Source organism: Oryctolagus cuniculus, chromosome 14, assembly GCF_051225735.1.
Source record: "Oryctolagus cuniculus isolate XC-2025 breed Fujian yellow rabbit chromosome 14, ASM5122573v1, whole genome shotgun sequence".
NCBI classification, from domain to species: Eukaryota; Metazoa; Chordata; class Mammalia; order Lagomorpha; family Leporidae; genus Oryctolagus; species Oryctolagus cuniculus.
The window spans coordinates 41,845,354-41,868,596 of record NC_142880.1 but is presented as its reverse complement, the minus strand read 5'-3'; positions in this window follow the sequence as shown (position 1 = coordinate 41,868,596).

The window sequence follows — 23,243 nt, the reverse complement described above, 5'->3', positions numbered from 1 at the left end:
CCTTTTAAAGATATATACTTTTATTTTTAAAAAATGTTTGGTGTAGGCTTGAAGTAAAGTGAGAATCCACAAGTTGAGAGGCTGTTCTAAATTTTAAGTTAAAATAACAACTTATAAATAACTGCTGTTTTATATTGGTTTAGAATAAGTGGAATTGTGTCATGCCTATGGCTTGGATTTTTTTGCTTTTGCTCTATAATGAAAATAATCCTTGGAAAAATATTTATCTCAAAGTCTTTAAAACTATTATAGATAATAACTATCACATCTGGATAGTTAAGAATTTACTCTGTGAAAGCATTGTAGAATGTAGATTGCTTAAAAATGAACATAATTTAGGATGTAAAAATAAATAAATAAAGATAACGATTAATACAACTGTTAAACATGTTTCATAATCTACCTCACTTTTATAGATTAATATTGAATATTGCCAAAGAATATGTATATTCTAAGGTAATTGGGAGAAAAGATATCAGTTAAATTTGCTTTAGCTACCATTCCTAGAATTGTTAAACTAGAAATGCTATCAATACTCAAGAAATCCACAACCTAAACATCACTTTTAAAAATCCTAATATTACAATATCCAAAATTGTAAAATCAAACACAATATACTTAATATGTGTTAGATATATTCCAACTTTATAAAACTGAATTTATTCATCTTTATAGAGTTTTAACTTAATTTTCCTTTATTTACATAAAAAGGTTAGTCCCCCATGTAACTAGGAGACGTTTGAGATTATTCAGATTTGTTGTGTGTAGATTCTGAACTGCAAAGTTTGCTAGCATGTCATATTAATTTTTAGATTGGTAACTGGTACAAAACGTTTTAACTCACCTCCATAAACATTTTATGTATTCTTTTTGCCCTCAATGCATTTCAGAACATCTCAGTGTTTATTTAAACTAAATCCTCAAAAATTGTAATGTAGATGTTTTGTTATTGTCTTTTTCAAAGTTAACAATAAGATAAAGCAGAAATTTACATCCATTTAAGTGTTTTTAGATGAACAGATTTATTTTTGTCAATCTGAAAGGTAGTTGTGCTTTATAAAGCCTATAAATACTACAGAATTTAATCAAAATCAGTAAAAATGCATTCAACTCCATATATGATATACGGTCATAAATTTATTCTCAAATCCTTGTGACTGCATCCATGAACCATTATTTGAAGTTAGTTCCATTTAATGAGTATGCTTGCTGCATTTTACCATATTTAGTACATAGTCATACATTTTAATGGGGCTTTGAAAATTGTTGTGCATTAATCATGCATCACTTATCAATGAGGATACATCCTGATACATATATTGTTATGTGATCTCATCATTGGACACACACATATATATATATATCCATTACCATAGTCATTTATTATCAAGTATTATACAGTGTTCATATAGGACTGGCAGCATAGTCCTGTATTTGCATCACCATCACCATGGATATGAGTCATGTACTGCACTGCAATGTTATGGTGACTATACAATGTCAACAGATGACAGAAATTTTGCAGCTTCATTATAATCATGAGATCACTTTTATATACACATTCTATTGTTGATCAAAATGGCTTTCCATGGCTCATGAAAACAATTCTTCCAATTCTGTGCCCATTTATATTTCCTGATATAGTTTTTGTGACACATTTATGAATAGTTTTGCTTTATTTTTCTTCTGTGTCCGAACATTCATTAATAATCCTCATCTTTGGGGCCAGCAGCGAGGCTTATTTGGTTAATCCTCCACCTGCAGGGCCGGCATCCCATATGGGCTCCGGGTTCTGGTCCCGGTTGCTCCTCTTCCAGTATAGCTCTCTGCTGTGGCCCTGGAGGGCAGTGGAGGATGGCCCAAGTGCTTGGACCCCTGCACCTGCATCGGAGACCAAGAGGAAGCACCTGGCTCCTGGCTTCAGATCGGTGCAGCGCCAGCTGTAGCGGCCATTAGGGGAGTGAACCAACGGAAGGAAGACCTTTCTCTCTGTCTCTCTCTCTCTCACTGTCTATAACTCTACCTGTCAAATAAATAAAAATAATAATAATAATAATCCTCATCTTTTGCTTGGAGAATGTAAACTCAAAATGTTTGTAGTTAGAAAAAGGGCAAAGAAGCCACAAAAATCCATGTAAAATATGCCATCACAACAGATCACTGATGTGAGAATTGAATTTAAATGGAGACTCACTTTCTCATTGTGTAATTAAATTTGGTTTTTCTGGAGAAAGTATTTTATTGATGGAATCTTATAGTTATACCTTAGCATTCATACTTATAATCCAAGTAAATTATCCCATGCAAAATTGCTATATGGGAAAAGCTTCATGCAATTAAGATATGCAATATTGTACCTAGACATTACTCAAGATAAATGTAATGAAAGTTGCGAGCATACCTAATACAATGCAAACTATTGAATGTCTAAGTTAAGAAAATGATGTACTATGATTATAGATGTTGTCTCCTAAATTCTTTCCCCTTTCAAGTCTCTAATGTATTTTAATATAAAAAATTCTCAATTATTAAATTGTTGCATTGCTTATCATAGCCTATATGGTTCTTTGGATAATAAAACTTCATGTTACTTTATACTTAATTCTTCAAAAATTAATCTACTGTCATTTTGTCAATTGATATTGTGAAACGAAGAATAAATTTTATGTCCACTTGCATATGTACTTTCTGCATGGAGTCAGACATCCATTACATTCAATTTGATATACCACCTTATCATTCCCCACATTATTAAAAATTACCTTTGTGATGTGTATTCATAGCCGGTTGTCTTTAAAATAGCTTAAGCATCTAAAGACATGTTTTACTTATAATTTTATTGTAACATTTTGAGAAATAACTGAGAATTCTGGGGCTGGCGCTGTGGTGCACTGGGTTAAAGGCCTGGGCTGAAGCGCCAGCATCTCATATGGGCGTCAGTTCAAGACCTGGCTGTTCCTCTTCCAATCCAGTTCTCTGCTATGGCCTAGGAAAGCAGTAGAAGATGGCCCAAACCCTGCACCCATGTGGAAGACCCGGAAGAAGCTCCTGGTTCCTGGCTTTGGATCAGCTCAGCTCCAACCATTGCGGCCAATTGGAGAACGAACCAGCAGATGGAAGATCTCTCTCTCTCTCTCCCTCTCTCTTCTCTCTGCCTCTCCTCTCTCTGTGTAATTCTGACTTTCAAATAAATAAATAAATCTTTCAAAAAAAGAAGAAATAACTGAGAGTTCTAGTTATTCTTTTGCATGTGTGTGATGACCTATACATAAATCTTGACATAAAATTTTGAATCGTATATGGAATTTACATTCATTTATTTCATTTATATTTGTGTCACAGTGTATTTTTCTGATACACTACAAGAGAAACTGATTTTCTTTTTCTTGTATCCACTTACTAGTTAAAAATTCTTGGTTTAAATTTCATTGCCTCAAAGTATTCTCTTGAAAAATATTTTCCCATCTCCTCTAAATAATGAAACCTTTTCTTGTACTTTTAATTTCCAGACTATTAACCATAGAATTGTTGTCCATTCTAATGGTGTGTTTCAATTTCATATATGTGTTGCTCTCTGGAAAAGCTGATGACGAGAGTAAAACTGAATTCCAGCTGTATTAAATATACTCTAGTTGGTCAGACTCTTGCACTCATTCAATTTTTATACTGCACAAACTCTTGGTAACCAGAGCCCAGATTATATCACTAGTTTGGTTTTAGAGAACTTGAAGATAGCAGATAAAACAGAAAAAATACTAATCATTATTCTATATTCAACTTTTTGTTAAATTATTTTTTAACTGAATTAAGTATCTTTCAGGGAAACAATAAAAATAAGAATCATGAGAAAATATTAAATAAGCTTTTGATGTAGTTATGTTCAATGAAACTTAACAGCTATTGTTAGATGCCAGTTCTGTGTCAAAACAGGGCACTTAATAAGACTGATAATTAATCACACATTTGCTCTCAATTTTTATTTTAGTGGTCGGGACAGATAATTCAAATAGATAATAAATAACATATTCTCTCTGACTATTTCTTTTTTAATCAACTTTGAAATCAGAAGACTGTGATGCATCTCGGAGTGGAGGGAAGGGGAATAAAGAGCGCTTCTATTCATATGTTATCTGTGTCATTCTTCCAAGTACAGAAAGTATTTGAGACTTAGTTAGCTGCTGTTTTTAGGAATAGAAAAATGATATTTTTAAAAAGGAAGAATAGATGTGGAATTTGGAGTTCCTCTATGAGTTAATAGTACTGATGTTACTGCTTGGCTCAGTGAGTTAGAACATTTTGAGGATTAGGGAACTTTGGAACCTAATGTTTGGAGTGAAGAAGTCCCTTCTAGAACAACATTTCATGGAAAGCTGTCCTCACTTCCCACACAATCCACTGCTGATCCACCACCGTGATTAATTTTTTTCATAGACAAAAAATCTTATTTTGGATCATGATATGTAAATTTTTGTTCTAACTATATTCAGGGGAATAGGAACATATCCAATCTTTCTTGAGTACAACAGGGTATAAAAACCCTCCTATTTTCCCAAAGGCACAAATAGCATCACTATTCTTATTGTACTGGTCAAAAATTGATTCCAGAATTTGTGTGAAAAATTTTTTTTAGTTTTTTTTTTCTTTTGTTTCTTTAAAATTAAACATACCTGGGGCCGGTGCTGTGGCGTAGTGGGTAAAGCTGCCACCTGCAGTGTTGGATTCCCATATGGGTGCCGGTTCCTGTCCCAGCTGCTCCACTTCCAATCCAGCTCTCTGCTATGGCCTAGGAAAGCAGTACAAGATGGCCCAACTCCTTGGGGCCCTGCACCCACGTGGGAGACCAGGAAGAAGCTCCTGGCTCCTGGCTTCAGATTGGCATAGCTTCTGCCATTGTGGCCAATTGGGGAGTGAACCATCGGATGGATGGTTCTCTCTCTTTCTCTCTCTCTCTCTCTCTCTCTGCCTCTCCTTCTCTCTCTGTGTAACTCTTTCAAATAAATAAAATAAATCTTAAAAAAATTATGTATACTTATGGAGTACCAATGAGTGCAAATATATATTGTAGAATGTTCAAATCAGGATAAATACATCTATCCTCAAAAATGTATTATTTCTCCATGATTCAAATATTCAAAATCCTTTGGTATAATTTTTAGTAAAAGTATATTGTCCATTACCATTTTCTTTTTTTTATTTTTAAGATTTTTTATTTTTAAGATCTCATTCATTTGAGAGGTAGAATTACAGTGAGACAGAGGGAGAGACAGAGAGAAAGGTCTTCCATTAGCTGGTTTACTCCCCAAATGGCCAAATGGCTGAAATGGCCAGAGCTAAGCCTATTTGGAGCCAGGAACCAATAGCTCCTTCCGTGTCTTCCACGTGGGTGCAGGGCCCCAGCCACCTGGGCCATCTTCATTTGCCGGGACATGAACTTGCACCCAAATGGGATGCCAGCGCTGCCGGCAGAGGCTTAGTCCACTGCATTACAGTGCGGCCCCTCCATTATCATTTTCTGTAGTCTCTCCACTTTCCAGTGGGGCACCAGAACTTCTTTCTCCCATCTAACCACAACTTAGTACACTTAATCAACCTTTCCCATCCCTCACTGTTTCCTAATTTTATGCTTCTTTGATTTTCCAGGCTGACATGCTCATGTGCCATTGCCTAACAACTAAGGAGTGTATGAACCAGTATATACTTCCAGTCACAAATAAAAGTATTTAGATTTTCTTTCTTTTTTTGAAAACTCTTGCTTTCTCCAGCTCTTCCAGAGGTGCTGGCTTCAGGGTGTGGGAATTGGCTATTTACAAAATTCCTGTTCATTCTGCTGTTTGAAGTTCATGGTAAAAAATCAAATTAACATAAAGATTCAGAATTTTTGCTATTGGGGCCATCATTGTGGCATAATGGGTTAAACCACTGCCTGCAACAACGGACATCCTATATGGGAACTGATTCAAGTCCTGGCTGGGTCACTCCCAATCCAGCTCCCTGCTCATGTGCCTGGGAAAGCAGTGGAAGATATTCTAAGTCCTTGGGCCCTGCACTCACATGGGAGATCTGGATGAAACCCCTGGTTCCTGGCTTTGGCCTGGCTAAGCCCCTGACATTGTGGCCATTTAGGAAGTGAGCCAGTGGATGGAAGACCTCTCTGTCTTGTTCTTTCTCCCTCTCCATTTCTCTTTCTGTAACTCTTCCCTTCAAATAAATAAAACAAATCTCTAAAAAAAAAGAATGTATGCTGTCAACAGTACTTATGTGCCAATAAACTTTGATTATAGCTATTAAATGAAAATATGCAGGGGCCAGTATTGTGGCCCAGCAGGTTAAGGCGCCACCTGCAACACCAGCATCCCATATCAGAGTGCTGGTTCCAGATCCGGCTGCTTTACTTCCAGTCCAGCTCCTTGGAAGTGTACCTGGGAAAGCAGCAGAAGATACCCCAAATGCATGGTCCCTGATACCCATCTGGGAGACCTGTTGGAATTCCAGGCTTCTGACTTTGACTTGGCCCAGCACTGGGTGTTGAAGGCATGTGGAGAGTGAATCAGTGGATGGAAGATTTCTCTCCTTGTTCCCTCCTTTCTGTCACTCTGCCTTTCAAATAAATGAAATAAGTCTTTCAAAGTAAGAAATTTCACATTGCTTATTTTGTCTTTTATATTAAAAGATTCTGGAAACCAAGGCAAACAAAACTAACTTCCTTTTTCCAAGGCAGACATAACTGACTTCCTTTTTCATTTTTACAGGATCCAAATGTTGACATTTCCATGGTTAAAAATGTTGAAAACTGCCACCAGTATTAAGAAATAGCTCTTGTTGTAGAAATAATTATCTATTATGTTATCCAATACCCAACAGAAATACCCCATTTTCTTTGAGGCATGGAAACAGAATCTCACTAACTAATATTAATTTGAACCAAAACCTTGGTGAAGTTTTGTTTTACACATTGAATAAGACACTAGTGTCTCTGTGAATTTTGAAGAAAGTCCAAAAGTCTGTTTAAAATTCAAAGTTAAGCAAAGACATTTAGATATAAACTGGAAAGCAGAAGTTTAAATAGAAATTATATGCTTAAATATCAGAAAAAAGTGTCAGCTACTTGTTAAATATTTCTTATATAAGCTTCAATTACAATTACTTCTAGTTGGCATTATTAAAAATGTTATTGTGCTCTTTCCACTCATCTGCAATAGAATAGTAATATGAATAATTGATAATCATCTACTGTCCAAAGGAATATTGTGGCACTAAGGTCCTTCAAAGATCATGTGAAAATAGGTTTGAGGCAAAACTATCATTAATATTTCAAAAGCCTCTCTAGATGATGGCAAAATAGAGCCAAAAATTTGAAATTAACTTCTGTGTATATTTTTTAAAAGATTTACTTATTTATTTGAAAGTCAGAGTTACACGGAGAGAGGAGAAGCAGAGAGAAAGAGGTCTTCCATCCATTGGTTCACTCCTCAAATGGTCTCAATGGCCAGCTCTGGGCCAATCCAAAGCCAGGAACCAGGAGCTTCCTCCTGATATTTCCATGCGGGTGAAGGGGCTCAAGGAAGGACTTGGGCCATCTTCCACTACTTTCCCAGGCCATAGCAGACAGCTGGATTGGAAGTGGAGCAACAGGACTCAAACTGGCGCCCAGATAGGATGCTGGCATTGCAGGAGGTAGCTTTACCTGGTGTAGCTACCTGTATAGCATTGTATAGCATTGGCCTGTATATTTTTCATCTATAATATAAAGTGTAGCACTATAGATCTCACAAATGTCACTGAACAACTATTTACTCAAATAATTCTTAACTAATATTTGTAGCTAGAATGACTTGACAAAGACTCATGGCTTACCTGACCCTTAGCTTTAAATAATTTAACACTCCTGTGGAAATTGTGAGTTCAGCATACCTTGTCATATTTATATACATTCCTCCCTTTGAATAGATCATCAGAACAGAGTTTGGTGCTTTCTTCAGAAAAAAGACAAACTGTGTTTCCTACCATAGAATTTGTATCAGTAAAGTTTAAGACTTGATGCTGGAAATCCATTTGCATAAAATAATAGTACTTGTCATCATGTCATTGGATTTTAATGTCATCATTTGGAAAGGAAATTAGGACAATTTCATTATCATGCATGGCCCTAAAACATCATTATTCTTGAATTGTATCTTGTGGCCTAAGAACAAAACTGAAAACTTTTACACTTCAGAATCTAGATACCTAACCTTTGTACCATGCCTTGTGTCTCAAGTGAATTATCCCAAATTTTCATTAACTTCCATAATATACATTTTCAGATATATTTGTATGTTTTAATTAACATTTTAAAAATTTATACAAAAATACATTTTGTGCATCCTGTTTATGCCTTTCCATTATAGTCACATCTTCCTAATTTTTGATTTTTTTTCTTTATCAAGGCATTCACAAAGGGCCAGTGCAGTGGGGTAGTGGGCTAAACCACTGTCTACAGTGCAGGCATATCTTATGGGTGCTGGTTTGAGTTCCAGCTGCTTCACTTTTGATCCAACTCCCTGCTAATGCACCTGGGAAAGCGGCAGAAAGTAGCCAAGTCCCTGAGCCTGTGCACCCACATGGGAGACCTGGAAGAAGTTCCTGGCTCCTAGCTTCAGCTTGGTCCACCTGCAGCCATGGTGGCCACTTGGGGGAGTGAACCAGAATATGGAAGATTCTTCTCTTCATCTCTCTTCTCTCTCTAACTTTGCCTTTCAAATAAATAAATAAATAAATATCTTCTTAAAAAGGCACTCACTGATTTATATTTGATTGATTCATATAGACTATTGAATATATCTTGATAAAATATTTATTTTCAAGAAAAGAATTTTAACATTGTCTAAATCAAGAAGTTAACTGCTTCCACTAAGAATAATAAATGAGCTTACAGAATGATGAAGATTCATCTGGAAACTTTGAGAACAAGTTCAAACACATGTAAATCTGAATGGAGACACTGAAACACCTTTAGGAATCCATCTTTAGTCTGTTGTTATCTCTATGAATGCCATCTGCCTGGCATATATATGCGTTCTTCATCCCCCATATAGAGACCTACAGAGGCTCCTGCTTGGTGTAACTCAAACGTCTTTCATGCGTGATTTTCAATGCTTCATTTTTTTTAGAGTTAAACACTTTTTTTTAATATTTATTTATTTATTTGAAAGTCAGAGTTACACAGAGAGAAGGAGAGGCAGAGACAAAGAGCGAGAGAGAGAGAGAAAGAGGTCTTCCATCCACTGGTTCACTCCCCAATTGGTTGTAAAGGGCGGAGCTGCGCCAATCCAAAACCAGGAGCCAAGGACTTGGGTCATCTTCTGCTGCTTTCCCAGACCATAGCAAAGAGCTGAATCAGAAGTGGTGCAGCTGGGTCTCAAACTGGTGCCCATATGGGATGTTGGCATTGCAGATGGTGGCTTTACCCCTTACACCACAGGGCCATCCCACAATGCTTCATTTTTGCCTGCATGCTACAAATATGCAACCCTTTAGCCGGCGCCGTGGCTCAATAGGCTAATCCTCCACCTTGCGGCGCCGGCACACCGGGTTCTAGACCCGGTTGGGGCGCCGGATTCTGTCCCGGTTGCCCCTCTTCCAGGCCAGCTCTCTGCTATGGCCAGGGAGTGCAGTGGAGGATGGCCCAGGTGCTTGGGCCCTGCACCCCATGGGAGACCAGGAAAAGCACCTGGATCCTGGCTCCTGCCATCGGATCAGCGCGGTGCGCCGGCTGCAGCGGCGGCCATTGGAGGGTGAACCAACGGCAAAGGAAGACCTTTCTCTCTCTGTCTCTCTCTCTCACTGTCCACTCTGCCTGTCAAAAATAAAAAAAAGAAAATATGCAACCCAAATGAAATTAAACAAGACAGAAGCAAAAGGAGTTAAATGTAAAATATACATGGTAATGGCTTAGATGATAGTAATACCACACTTGCACTTTGGTACTAAAGAGAAATCTAAATTTCACTTTGATGAAGTTCCAGGAAATGTCTTTTAAGGTGAGCATAGAATGTATCCAAGACCAAAGTCTGTAATAAATAATGCACATTTTCTGGTGAATGATGGTGTTAATTCTCAGAATTAATAGTCATACTCCATGCCCACCAACCTGCATAGTAATGGAATGGGCTTTAATCCAAATAAGCACTCTTCATCTCGGGATGCAATCCTAATAAACTATTAGATTTCAGGGGTTGATGTGTGGCCTTGCAGGCAAATCTGATGCTTTGGATGCCCACAGCCCGTACTAGAGTGCAGGTTCCTGTCCAGCTACTCTCTTTCCAGACCAGGTTTCTGCTAATGAATTCTGGGAGGCAGCAGATGGCTCAAGTGCTTGTGTCTCTGTCACACACATGGGAGACCAGGGTAGAGATCTGAGCTCTTGACTTGGCCTGGCATAAATGCCTTGGACGTTTGGGGAGTACAGCAGCACATGAGAGATAGCCTAAATATTTGTCAAGTCTCTCCCATTTTTCCAAGCCAATTCATTGCATTATTTTGTGCTTAGTCCCTTGCAGGAGTCTCCAAAGGAAATTCCCTTCTCCCTGGGTTATCACAGTTTCCATTTCTCTTCACACAGCTTCAAGAATTATCTTTAGACATGCAACTATAATCACATAAAGTGCTTATTCAAAATATTCAGAGATTCTGCACCGGACACAATAGGATGAGGTATACAAAATGGAATGGCTATTTCTATTTTCTTTTTATAATTAGTATACCCCCATTGATTTCCTTCTGAAGTCTATGTGAGAGTAAAAATAATTATTCTAATTTTTCTTAGGGAATATAGATATAGCATGACTAAAATGATGAAGAGATTACTCAGTGTGGATAGCATTTGATTTTCTAATTCTATTTCTACTTCCACATTTTCTTTCACTTACCTGACAGACAATTGAAAGACAGCAAGATCAAGTTTTAAGAGATAGTTAAAATTCAAGATAATACATTGAAATATTTTTTAAAATTTTGGAATACATATTAATTTTAAATTTAACAGAATCCAAATAATGGGTGATTACTGATGCCATAAACAAGAGTGTCAATTTGTTAAGTCAACAACAGGAGTCACTGTGCACTTACTCCTCATGTAGGATCTTTGTCCTTAGTGTGCTGTACATTAAGATTTAATGCTATAACTGGTACTCAAACAGTATTTTTCACTTTATGTTTCTGTGTGGGAGCAAACTGTTGAAATCTTTACTTAATGTATGCTAAACTGATCTTCTGTATATAAAGATAATCGAAAATGAATCATGATGTGAATGGAAGGAGAGAGGGAGTGGGAAAGGGGAGGGTTGTGGGTGGGAGGGACGTTATGGGGGGGAAGCCATTGTAATCCATAAGCTGTACTTTGGAAATTTATATTCATTAAATAAAAGTTAAAAAAAATTACGTGTAATAGTGTGTGCAGATTTATATATATTCTAACAAGATGAACACAGTGTATATGGAAGTAAGTTGAAGTGGAAAACAAATTTTTTAAATTAACCTCAATGTCATGATGAAAGCTTTAGCATTGGGTAGTCTCATGCTGTCAAAAGGACAAAAAGTCCTCAGTACATTCAGTAGGAAAGAATTCAGTTCAGTGACTGCAGCCTTCTGTACTTCACTATGACCTCAGTCCCCTGGAAATTTAACTACTGTTTGGTCCTACTTAGTGGACCTGGCGACTCCAATTCTGCTTTCTCAGGGTGAAGGTGATTTTCCAATTTTGCCTATAAAAACAGGCAAATATAGAGGTAAATTAGTTGATCAAATACATCACTCTAACAATTTTTGTTACATGAGTAAATTTGAAGTGATTGATATGTTTGAACAATTCTAGCTATTTTGAGAACCCGACAGCCAGGCCTAAGATCTCAATTTAAAATTATAAAATTTATTTCAAGTTCATTATTTTCATTTTAAACATATAATATAGGGACAGATTTTGTGGCACAGAGGGTTAAACCACTGCTTCAGATGCCCATGTCCCACATTTTGGAATACCTGGTTTTGAGTCCTGTGTCTGTTTCTGATTCTGCTTCCTTTGCATGCACAACCTGGGGAACAGCAGGTGACAGCTCAAGGCTCAAGGTCCTTACTGCCCATGTGGGAGACTGGATGGAGCCTCTGGTCCCGGGCTTCAGCCTGGCCTAGTTCTGGCTGATGCAGGCATTTATGGAGTGAACCAATGGATGGAACATATTCTCTCTCTCTCTCTCTCTCTCTCTCTCTTATCTTCTCTATCTCTCCCTTTCAAATACATGGAAATAAAAATAAAAGATATAAAATGTGTTTTAGCAAATGCATAATGATTTATGTATGTTTTAATTTACTGGCTTTTTAAATATTGCTTAAGTATTCAGAAATTTTTTTGATAAACTTATAAACCTTCAACTCGGAAACATTTTACTATTTAAATTACTTAAAATTAGGCCTAATAAATTCATAAGTAGAGCTTAAAAACTTTGAAGAAAAATCAAAAAATAAGTCTAAAATGGAACAAATTTATTAATAAATTGTATATATCCAAACATTCATCAGACTTCTAAAATATGATTAATTTCATGGTATATAGAGTATTTGATTTTTAGATTGAAATTAAAAATTAAAGGAAGATCAGGCTCTTAAATCCACATTATTTATAAACTATGTTTCACTTAAACTCAAGCAATTCTCTTCTATCAGCACTAACTGCTCTTTGATATTAGATATCTCATATTGGTTTATAAATAAATAAAAAATGTATGAATTGTTTCAGAATGAATGAAGCCACTGTCTATATCTGGCAAACTTATGATTGCTTTAATGTATGTTTAAAAATCTTGGGGCTGGTGTGGCATAGCAGATACAGTTCCACCTTCAGTACTGGCATCCAGTATGGGCACAGGTTCTTGTCCCAACTGCTCCATTTTCTATCCAGCTCCCCACTAATGGCTGGGAAAATTAACGAAAGTTGGCCCAAGGATTTGGGCCTCCCCCCATATGAAGGACCCTGACGAAGCTCCTTGCTTTGTTATAACCATCTGGGGTGTGTGATAACCATCTGGAGGATGGAAGATCTGTGTGTGTGTGTGTGTGTGTGTGTGTGTGTTGCCCTCTCTCTCTGTTACTCTGACTTTCAAAATAAATAAATAAATCTTAAAACACACACACACACACACATCCTGCTTCAGTATAGTAATAAAATGGTTCCTGTCTAGAGAAAATTGGTTCTCTTCTCAGGTCCCAAAGCTATCCATGTTTTCAGTAGGGATTCAGGACAAAAACGATTGGAAAATGATCTGATGCATCTGTTTCCACACCATGATTAAAACCTTCTCTGGGGCCTGATTCTCTTACCCCTGGGATTTGCTTCTGGTATTTTTTATTTCTTTACTGATTAAATTCCAGTGAATTTCTTTACTTTGTCTGCAATGTCTTCCATCCAGCTGTATTAATTTTTTTTCCTTTGGGTATCATTAGATATTAAAATAATTTTGTTGGAAACGTCAGATTAATTCCGATTTTCTAAACCTTGAGGCTGTTCTGATTAAACTTTTATTTTCATTATCTCCAAATCACACATTATCTCTTTAGGTGCGTACTTGTGATATTCTCTAAAGAGTTTATAAATTTACCACCAAAAGTGTCTATTACTTAGCATATAAAAATGAATTTTAATGTTTATGTCATGAAAACTTATGTTTAATTAGAAAAGACAATTTGGAATAGCTACACGATTCCTGATATTATAGTTCAGGTCAACCAAACCAGAGGAGGACTGTCTTCAGTGACTTGTTCCATGTGCCTTCCCTGGCAAAGCATTTTGTTCTCTTTTGGTTATGTTTCCTACCCCTCCAGTCTTTCCCTGCCCTAGCATCATGGATGCAGCAATTTATAAGACCACTGCACTCTCTATGAAGTAAAAGCCTTTACCCGGTTCTTACCTGCTATATCCTTAGCACCTGGAGAGCTGTATAATGTATTACAGGCATTTAATAAACACATTTTTTAAATATATAGAAATTAATTAATGAACAAATGAATATGTTCATAACTACTTGGTCATTTTCTTGTCTATGTAGCCTGTGGAAAATATTTAGATACATTCTGAATCAGTGGATGTGTGTAAAATTATTCGTATTAAGCATCTTTATTTTTAAGAAGTACAATTTTGTGTTCCATTTTGTATTGCATTCTCATGGTTATTTAGATATAATCCTGATGAAATGGAGATTCTTCCCCCAGTGTGTTTTTTAGCAATATGTTAGTGAAGCCTTGCACTTGTCTGACTCACCTTCTTCTTGTGTTGCACAATGGATGAGTTGCCAACTGGTCACAGAGTCGGTGGTGTCTAGTCATTTCTTTTTCATCCACTCTAGAGGAGTCTCTGTTGTCATCTGCCATCTAAGGTTGCAGAGAATCTAAAATCATCTTTTTATTTTCCTTTATAAACAACCTCCTGTTCCTTTTCCCTGGATGCCTGCAGATTTCCTTCTTTAAACTTGAAGATCAGTAAGTTTACCAGAAACCATCAGAGTCTTTTTGATATTTATTCATGTTTCCCAATCACTGCGACAGACAGCATATTTTGAATCTTCCTATTGATACTTTCTTTCATTACAAGACATGGTCTTGTATTTATTCTGAGTATTTCGATTCATTTTTCCTTCTCCATTTTCCAAATACATCAATTATGGCCATTTTCAATCTCCAGAGTTTGTGTTCAGGAGAATAATCATCCCAAAACTCAACTTTAATTATTTGCTTTCTCTGATTACTGTCTGATATTCTCAGATTTGTCTCCATTCTAGCTACTACTTTTTTATCTGAGAGTCCACTTCTTCCTGTTTTATTTTCCTTGTAAATAACAATAAATTTTCCAATTTTGTTATTCTGTCTTTGATTTATTTTTTTCTACCAAATATATCTTCAATTTATTTAAATGTCATTTTATCTCAAGTACTTCAAGGTTTGTTTAAAATTTTGGTGTCTCAGGCTAGTGCTGTGGCCTGGTGGGCTGGGCCTGCACCTACAGGTTCTTGTTCCGGCTTCTGCTCTTCTCATCCACCTCTCTGCTATGGCCTGGGAAAGCAGTGGAGAATGGCTGAAGTGGTCCCTTAACCTGTGTGGGAGACCCAGAAGAAGCTCCTTACTCCAGACTTCAGATCGGCCCAGCTCCAACCATTGCAGCCATTTGGGGAGTGAACCAGTGTATGGAAGACCTCTCTGTCTTTCCCTCTCTGTCTATAACTCTGAATGAATAAATCTTGAAAAATAAATGAATAAATAAATCTTGAAAAAAAACTTTGGTGTCTCAAATGTGTGTATCATAAAAAGTGACTTGTTTTCCTAGAGTAAAACTTCCTCATATTGAGTAAAATTTCCCCTACTTGTTTGCTTCCATAATAAATATTATAGATTAAGTGGATCTCAGGTAATTTTACTTAGAATTTCTATTTTCTTACCTTTCCAAACCACAACTGAATAATTATTTACAATTCTTAGATGATACACATTTTATTTGCAGGCCAGACTTGTGCACCTCAAGAGAATGCCATTGCCAGCGCAGCTGAATGGCTGGAGTTTCGTCCTTGGTCCTAAGCCAAGCTTGTCCAGTCTCAAACTCGCTCTGTTTCTCTCTCTCTCTCTCTCTCTCCTTTCCAAGCATATAACAAATTATCCTTGCCCTGAGATAAAGAGTAGAAAGGGGCAGCAAGAGAGTGATGCACATGTGTATTTTCTCCCTATGGAAATATCCATGATTTGGGAGGAAATGTCCCCGTCAGCAGTGGAGGGCAGGCGGGATACCTGTCTGCTCCTCCCTCTCTTTTGTGCAGCTAGAATTTCAGGAACCAGGCCCGATATTTGGGTGTTTATCGTGGTGTGTGTCTTCCTCATGCCTTAGTGTACTTTGAAGGCACCTGTGGACACTTCCACAGCTGATAACAGATAACATAATTCTTGGTAAGTACTTAAAACCTCCAAAGTATTGTGGAATGAATGAAGAAAAGAAAGAAGAGATGCATTCTCGTCCTGTGAGACAGGTCTCCAAGTGCTTTCATCCTTCCCACACTTCTAAGGGACTGTGTGTCCTCATCTGCTGAGTGGTGATGCTCCTGTGCAACCCAAAGGAAGCCCTGCCACTCCCATCTAGGAACACAGGGCACCCTCCTGGGAGTGAAACTCCCGTCATCTGCAATCAGCCACCTCATTTCATTCAAGATGTTTCACACAGGATAACTCCTTCTGATGTACGTTAAGAATCTGCACACTCCGAATCTCATAATATGAAGGAAGAAATGCCCATCTTCACAAAGTCTGTGCAGCCTAATTACAACAAACATTTAGTAACTTGCCTGACATTGTCTGGGACTATAGAACCTTTCAAAATGTGCTCTGTCAACTACAGTCATTTAAGAATGTGAGACTCATGAAACTTCATATATGTTTAATACATATACTATCACAAAACAAAAATGATATGATTTCGTCAAATTTTATGCAGAATCTTTCTATTTTCCTCAAGATATTGAGAAGTTGCATAATGTTATAATTTGACAAATCAGTAAAAGTTGCATGCCACTAATCAATAATTGATATCATGACATTAGTATATTTGATATTATAAAATAATTTATGTTAAAACTATATATATTTTAATATATGTGAATACAAGAAATAAAAATGATCAAGTTCTCCATTAACCTTTGTGTCAATTGTCAGAATCCCACCTTAAATACACACCATCCTACATTTGTGGTAAAGCACTTGTGAACAATCCTACATAGTACCACATATTTAGAGAAATTACAGTGCAGCCTCTGGCAACCACTGTTATATATTTAACTTCTATGAGATCACTTATGAGTTGGACTGTACATATGAATGACAGCATGTGATATTTGTCTTTCTGTACTTGGAATATTTCTACTTAATAAAATGACCTCAGGTTTCATCTATGTTCTTGCAAATGAGAGCATCCTTTTTTTTTGATAAATTTAAACATTTATTTCCTATTCAATTTAGTCATCCAGTCCAGTCTCCCAAATTAGGCTTAATCACATACTGAGTTATCGATATTTTATTGCTGAAATCAAATTTTGATTTTCAAGGTATGTGGATAGGACAGATCACACATGCAAAAGCCCTTTTCCCCCAACCTTATTCATGGATGTTTCTCAATCAATCAATCAATGTATATTGACTTAGACAACATTCTTTTAATGACCGAATAGCATTCCTTTGCATGTATCACTACATTTGCTTTACCAATCCATCAGCTGGACACTTAGGTTATTTCCATATCCTGGAAATGTGACAGAAATGAAATAAATGTGGGAGAGCAGATGTCCTTGATAGACAGATTTCATGCCCCTTGGACAATTTTCCTATAAATTCTTTCTGTAAATTCTATCTTTGGCTATCCTCATCCATTTGCACATCTTGAACCACTATGTTTTGCTGTTTGTTTTATGTGTGCAAGTGACTGCATCTACACACACAGTTATAAAGCACACACACCCAGTCTTTTGAAAGTTGGGCAGATATTACCTGGTTGTCTTATTTTACTCAGAAATTCAACAATAATTTTTAACACATTTATTTATATTATAGTCAAAGCTACAGAGAAAGAGAGACACAAGCAGAGAGAGAGAGAGGGAGAGATCTTCCATCCACTTGTTCATTCCCCAAATGCCCATAACAGCCAGAGCTGGGACAGGTTGAAGCCAGGAGCCAGGAACTTCATGTGGGTGCATAAACCCAAGCACTTGGACCATCTTCCACTTCATTCTCAGATGCACTAGCAGGGAGCTGGATGGGGAATGGCAGCTGAGACTTGAACTGTGCCCATATGGGATGCTGGCACCACAGGTAGCTTAGTCCACTGTACCACAATGCTGGCCCAGCACCACTTTTCAATCTCATTTGCAAATCCAAAGATTCTCCATATTAATGAAATTAGTCATAATAAATATTACTACTCAATGTAGACTTAACATCTTCTCATCTACTCTCATGTTGTATTTCACTGATTCTTAATCCTACTAGCTTCTGAAGTCATCCACTTCATTTGTTTTCTATCAACACTTTTGTAACCCAGATCAGCAGGATAACCTACAAAGGAATTTTAATGTCTTCTCACTTATGTGTTTGCTATCATTTTGCCCAACTCTTTCTCCATTGTTATCAGATTTTGTTTAACATATAAATCATATGGGGCCAGCACTGTGGCACAGCAGGTTAGCGTCCTGGCCTGAAGTGCTGGCATCCCATATGGGTGCCGGTTCGAGACCTGGCTGCTCCACTTCCAATCCAGCTCTCTGCTATGGCCTGGGAAAGAAGAAGAAGATGGCCCAAGTCTCTGGGCACCTGCACCCACGTGGGAGACCAGGAAGAGGTTCCTGGCACCTGGCTTCGGATCAGCACAGATCCGGCTGTTGTGGCCATTTGGGGAGTGAACCAGTGGATGGAAGATCTCTCTCTCTCTCTCTCTCTCTCTGCCTCTCCTCTCTCTGTAACTCTGACTTTCAAATAAATAAGTAAATAAAATAAATATATATAAATCATATTTTGTTCTTTTATTTTCTGGAAACCCATCATGCCTTCCAAATTTATTCCTTCTAAAATCGAACATATTTATTATAACCTCCTTCATTTGCCCTATTAATTAATCCTTGCCCTTCTCTCCAACTTTATCTTCCCCCTATTCCTCTCCTTGTTTGTCCAATATGTTCATTTTTGGAACATTTTGTTCAGTTTTTTGTTCATTTTGTTCTCTCTGATTGGAAATATCTTGCGCACTTGCCTACATCATTTCATCCTTTGTGTGCATGGTAGAACAACATTTTCTCAGAAAAGGATTATATCAATTCTCACGCTGAATTAATTTGTCTACATCATCATGTCTCATAAGAAACACATGCTTCTTAAAGTGTTTTCCTGGGCAAAGTGTGTTGCTTGTTGGACTCTAAGAGCCTTGCAAAAGAACTTCATTACTACATGAGATTGGTGATCCCAAGGCACATGCAGTTTGCTGCTAATGCCATGGTATTGCTTAGGCAATAAGAAATTTTACTTAATTGTCTAGATTTCGTGATTTTTTCTCAGTGAGTTCCTGCTGAATAACTGACATTAGTCAATTTGCTTTCAGTGCAATGTTAAAATATTCCCATTATCTTGAACTAGTATTGAATTCTTGAGAACTTACTGCTTGTCACTTGTATTGCGTGAATGTCAACACTTCTGGGCTATAAGCAACATTTGATTTTTGAATTGTGCAGGCAATCAATTCCCATTTTCAAGATGTAGTTTTATATTTCTGCATTTAAGCAACATTGGCCATAATTTTATATGCATACTTCTAATTCATAGATTTGCACATGCAATTTTCATGAACAGAAATTTTCATGTATAATTTGTGTTTACTTGTAAGTTTCTGGTCATATACTACTTATATATGTGAAATCAACTTACTACAGTGAATGCAAATGAGAAAAAAACTTAACTCCATGTCCCTTGGTTGCTTATATTTGGAATATTAACTTATCCTGTCCCCAGTAAAAGGAAAAAATTGTATACCTTTCATATCAATGCACCTGGCATTCAGCAGAAAGCATAACATTAATCAGTTACCTCCTAAAATGTTTTATGTGTGGAAAAAATATACTATGATGAAAAATAGTAAATGGATGTACAAAGCGATGTTCCAGGAATTCCATTCAGTGCTCTGTATTTATTACTTGACTCGGTTCTTACAACCACAAAGGGAGGTGGTGCCATTATTATTCCCAATCTGCAGTTGAGACCAAGTCATGAGAAAATATATAACTTGCTCTGGACCACAAGTCTTAAGTGGCAGATTCAGGTTTAAAAAGACTCCAATACTAATTCTAAGATGTGTTTTTTCACTATGTAGCTAAAACCCTAGAAAAAACAATTCCACTTGACACTAATTTACTGTCATGGGAGCACATTTGGAAAAGCAATGTTTTCTTAATTTGTATTTTCTTATTTAAATGCCTTAAAATACATAAAGAGATGGCACTTTCCAAGATTTTTTTAATTAGAGCTTTAGTTATTTTTGTCTAGGTGGAAAGCAGCATAACTCACTTAGCAAAAGGAGCTTGAGACCACTGAGAGGGAAGCTGGATTCCCCGAACACACTTTGACAAAGCAGCAGGTTAGACTTGTGGAACAAAGAGTAACAAAAGATTTATTTCTTTTCTTTTTTTTTCCAGTCATAGGAAACCTATTTCTTTGGTCCCTGAAGGTTTCCTTTCCTTTCAGTTTCACTATGAAATTTAGGAAATTCAGTTAGATTCTAGATGTTGCAAGAGAGAGCAGGGATAAATACAGGGAACAATTAGTACATTCTAATTATTTTATTACTTTATATGAAAGAGAAACATTTGAATTTTATTTAATTCAGTAAGAGATTTATTTGCTTTATCTGTATGTGTTTCTCATATTACAATGAGCAGTCTCAAGTTCATTACCTAACTATGTCATAGGACTTTGACAGTAGCATATATCCACATAAGCCCTCTTGACACATTTCATTGGCTGCATCTTATATGAAATTTTGCTTATCATTTTCCCAAAGAATTTTATAATTTATGTGAGTGCTTTACAAAATTTGTACTCACATACTTCTTTTAAATTGTATTTAAATTATACAGGTTTCATGTATTTCATATTTACAGATTTAGAAACATAGTGATACTTCCCACCCATCTTCCCTCGCACCTACATAAATTGAATTACACAAAAATAGTGCCAGAGCATGTATATTCTCATGTAACTGTCTTTTTTTGTCTTCATTTCAGATTAGGGCAGCTTATCTCTAGGTGTAGCAATCCTTTAAATATTCCTAATAATGCATATAATTGCTTCACATTCATATTCCACAATTTAATTCATTTTTTTCAACCAAATACAGATTTTGGTTGATTTGTCTGCCTCTATGCTTTTTTCAATAATGCATACAGTACCTTTTAAAGTATTTTTATAGATTTATTTATTTATTTGAGAGGTATAGATATAGAGAGAGAAAGAGGGAGAGACAGAGAGAAAGGTCTTCCATCTGCTGGTTCACTCCCCAAATGGCCACAATGGCTGGAGCTAAGCCAATCTGCAGCCAGCAGCCAGTAGCAACTCCTGGGTCTTCCAAGGGACCCAAACACTTGGGCCATCTTTCACTGCTTTCTGAGGCCATAAGCAGAAAGCTGGATCATAAGAGGGACAGCCGGAACAAGAATCTGTGCCCATATGGGATGCCTGCACCACTGGTAGAGGCTTAACCCACTAAGCCACAGCGCCGGCCCCATTGTTAAAGTATTTTTGTAACTCTGTCCTGCAGTACCGGTACTAGAAATCCTTCTGGGTATTTACATGGGAGTGGATTTATGAGATCATTGCATATATGGACTTAGATCTTCAGTTTAATGCCAAGTCATTTCACAGCTTGGATTGAATTATGGAAACATACAAGTTATCTTACTGCTTCAGGTGCTTTCCAACTAAAGATGTTGTCATATTTCTTAGTGTTTGCCAACTGGAGGAGTGTTGTCTTAAAAAAAAATTTACCTAAAACAGTGTTGGAAAAGCTTTCATTATATGCTTGTCTGATGCATATCTTCCTTTATGAAATGTCTTTCTTGTGAAGTCACAAATACTTGAAAACAGTAATCTCACAAAAATTGGAGTGATTATGTTAATATCAAGCAAAGTGTATTTCAGAGTAAACACAATTATCCGGGAAAAGAAAGCCTATAAGGCTTCAATTTGTCAATAAGTCGTAACAACACAATGATTATGGATATAATCACAGAGCTTCAGAATAAAGCAGAACATGATAGACATGTGAGAAATACTTGTCCACACAGGTTTCTCATCACTGCTAGAACAGGTAGAAGGAAACTCAGTGAGACAGTGGAACACTTGAATAGTTCCCTTAATACATTGGACAGAATCTATATTAGAACAGCCATTAAATCCCAATCCACAAGGAATGTTCATTAACATAAATAATATTCTGGAAAAGTACTACTTTCTAACCACAGTAAAAATCAACTATAAGCCAACAATATATAGATACATGGAAAATAATCAAATTGGATATGAAGAAATCCAGTTCTAAATAAATCATGATTATAAAAGGAAAATATAAAATACTTAACAAAATAGAGTATATCAAAATTAATAGGATATCACTAGAAGTTGAATTTAGAGGCAAAATTCCAGCAAAAAATATCTGTATTGGAAAATAAGAAAAAATTAAAATCAATAACTTAGGCTTACAATTTAAAAAATATATGAAATAAACAAGCTAAACCCAAAGGTGGAAGAAGAAAGAAAACAATAAAGATTAATCACAAAGTCAGTGAATAACAGCAAAGTCATAGAAAAAAATCAATAAATCAAAAAATATTGCTTTGAACAGATCAATTACATTAATAATGTCACAGAAAGATTGAGAACAAATAAAGGAACAGATACATTATCAACATAAGGAATGAAAAAAGTAACTTCATTAATATCTACAAATATTGTCATGAATCAGAAGATTCAATATTAGGATGTCAATTATCCCTAGTAGCTCCATGGATTCAACAGGGTCTAAATCAAAATCTCTGTAGGCTTTTGTGCAGTAACTGAAAGATAAATCTAAAATATATATAATTATAAACACTTAGAATTGCCAAAACATCTTTCAAAAAGGAAAATTACTAATTTTTCTATTTCTGTCTTCAAGACACAATATACAAAATGCTAGTTAATCACGACTATATCAAAACATGTATGAGATCAGAACAGAAAATCAGAGACAGTAAATTGATTTTTCAGAAGAGTCCAAAGGTAATTTAGTGCAAAAATAAATAAATATTAATGCACATATCATATAAAAAATTTCAAAGTGAATTCTAGATCTAAACACAACACCTGATTCTTGTTATAAACTTTCTGTAAGGTAACATAGTAAAAAATATCTAATTTAGTATTAAGCAATAGTTTCTTACATATTACATTACAGATACAATAAAAAACAGCATTATACTCTAAGCTTGTCCATTGTCATATGTTTACCCTGACTTTCAATCTCCTGATTTTTTCTTCCTGTCCTGAGGTGACCTGCACCACTGCCCAGAATAGTTCCCACCAATTTCTGAAGTGACAGAGGAAAGAAGGGTAGTGATTAACTGAGCAAAGTTGGGTAACAACTTCTTGCAACCACACTGACCACTATCTGT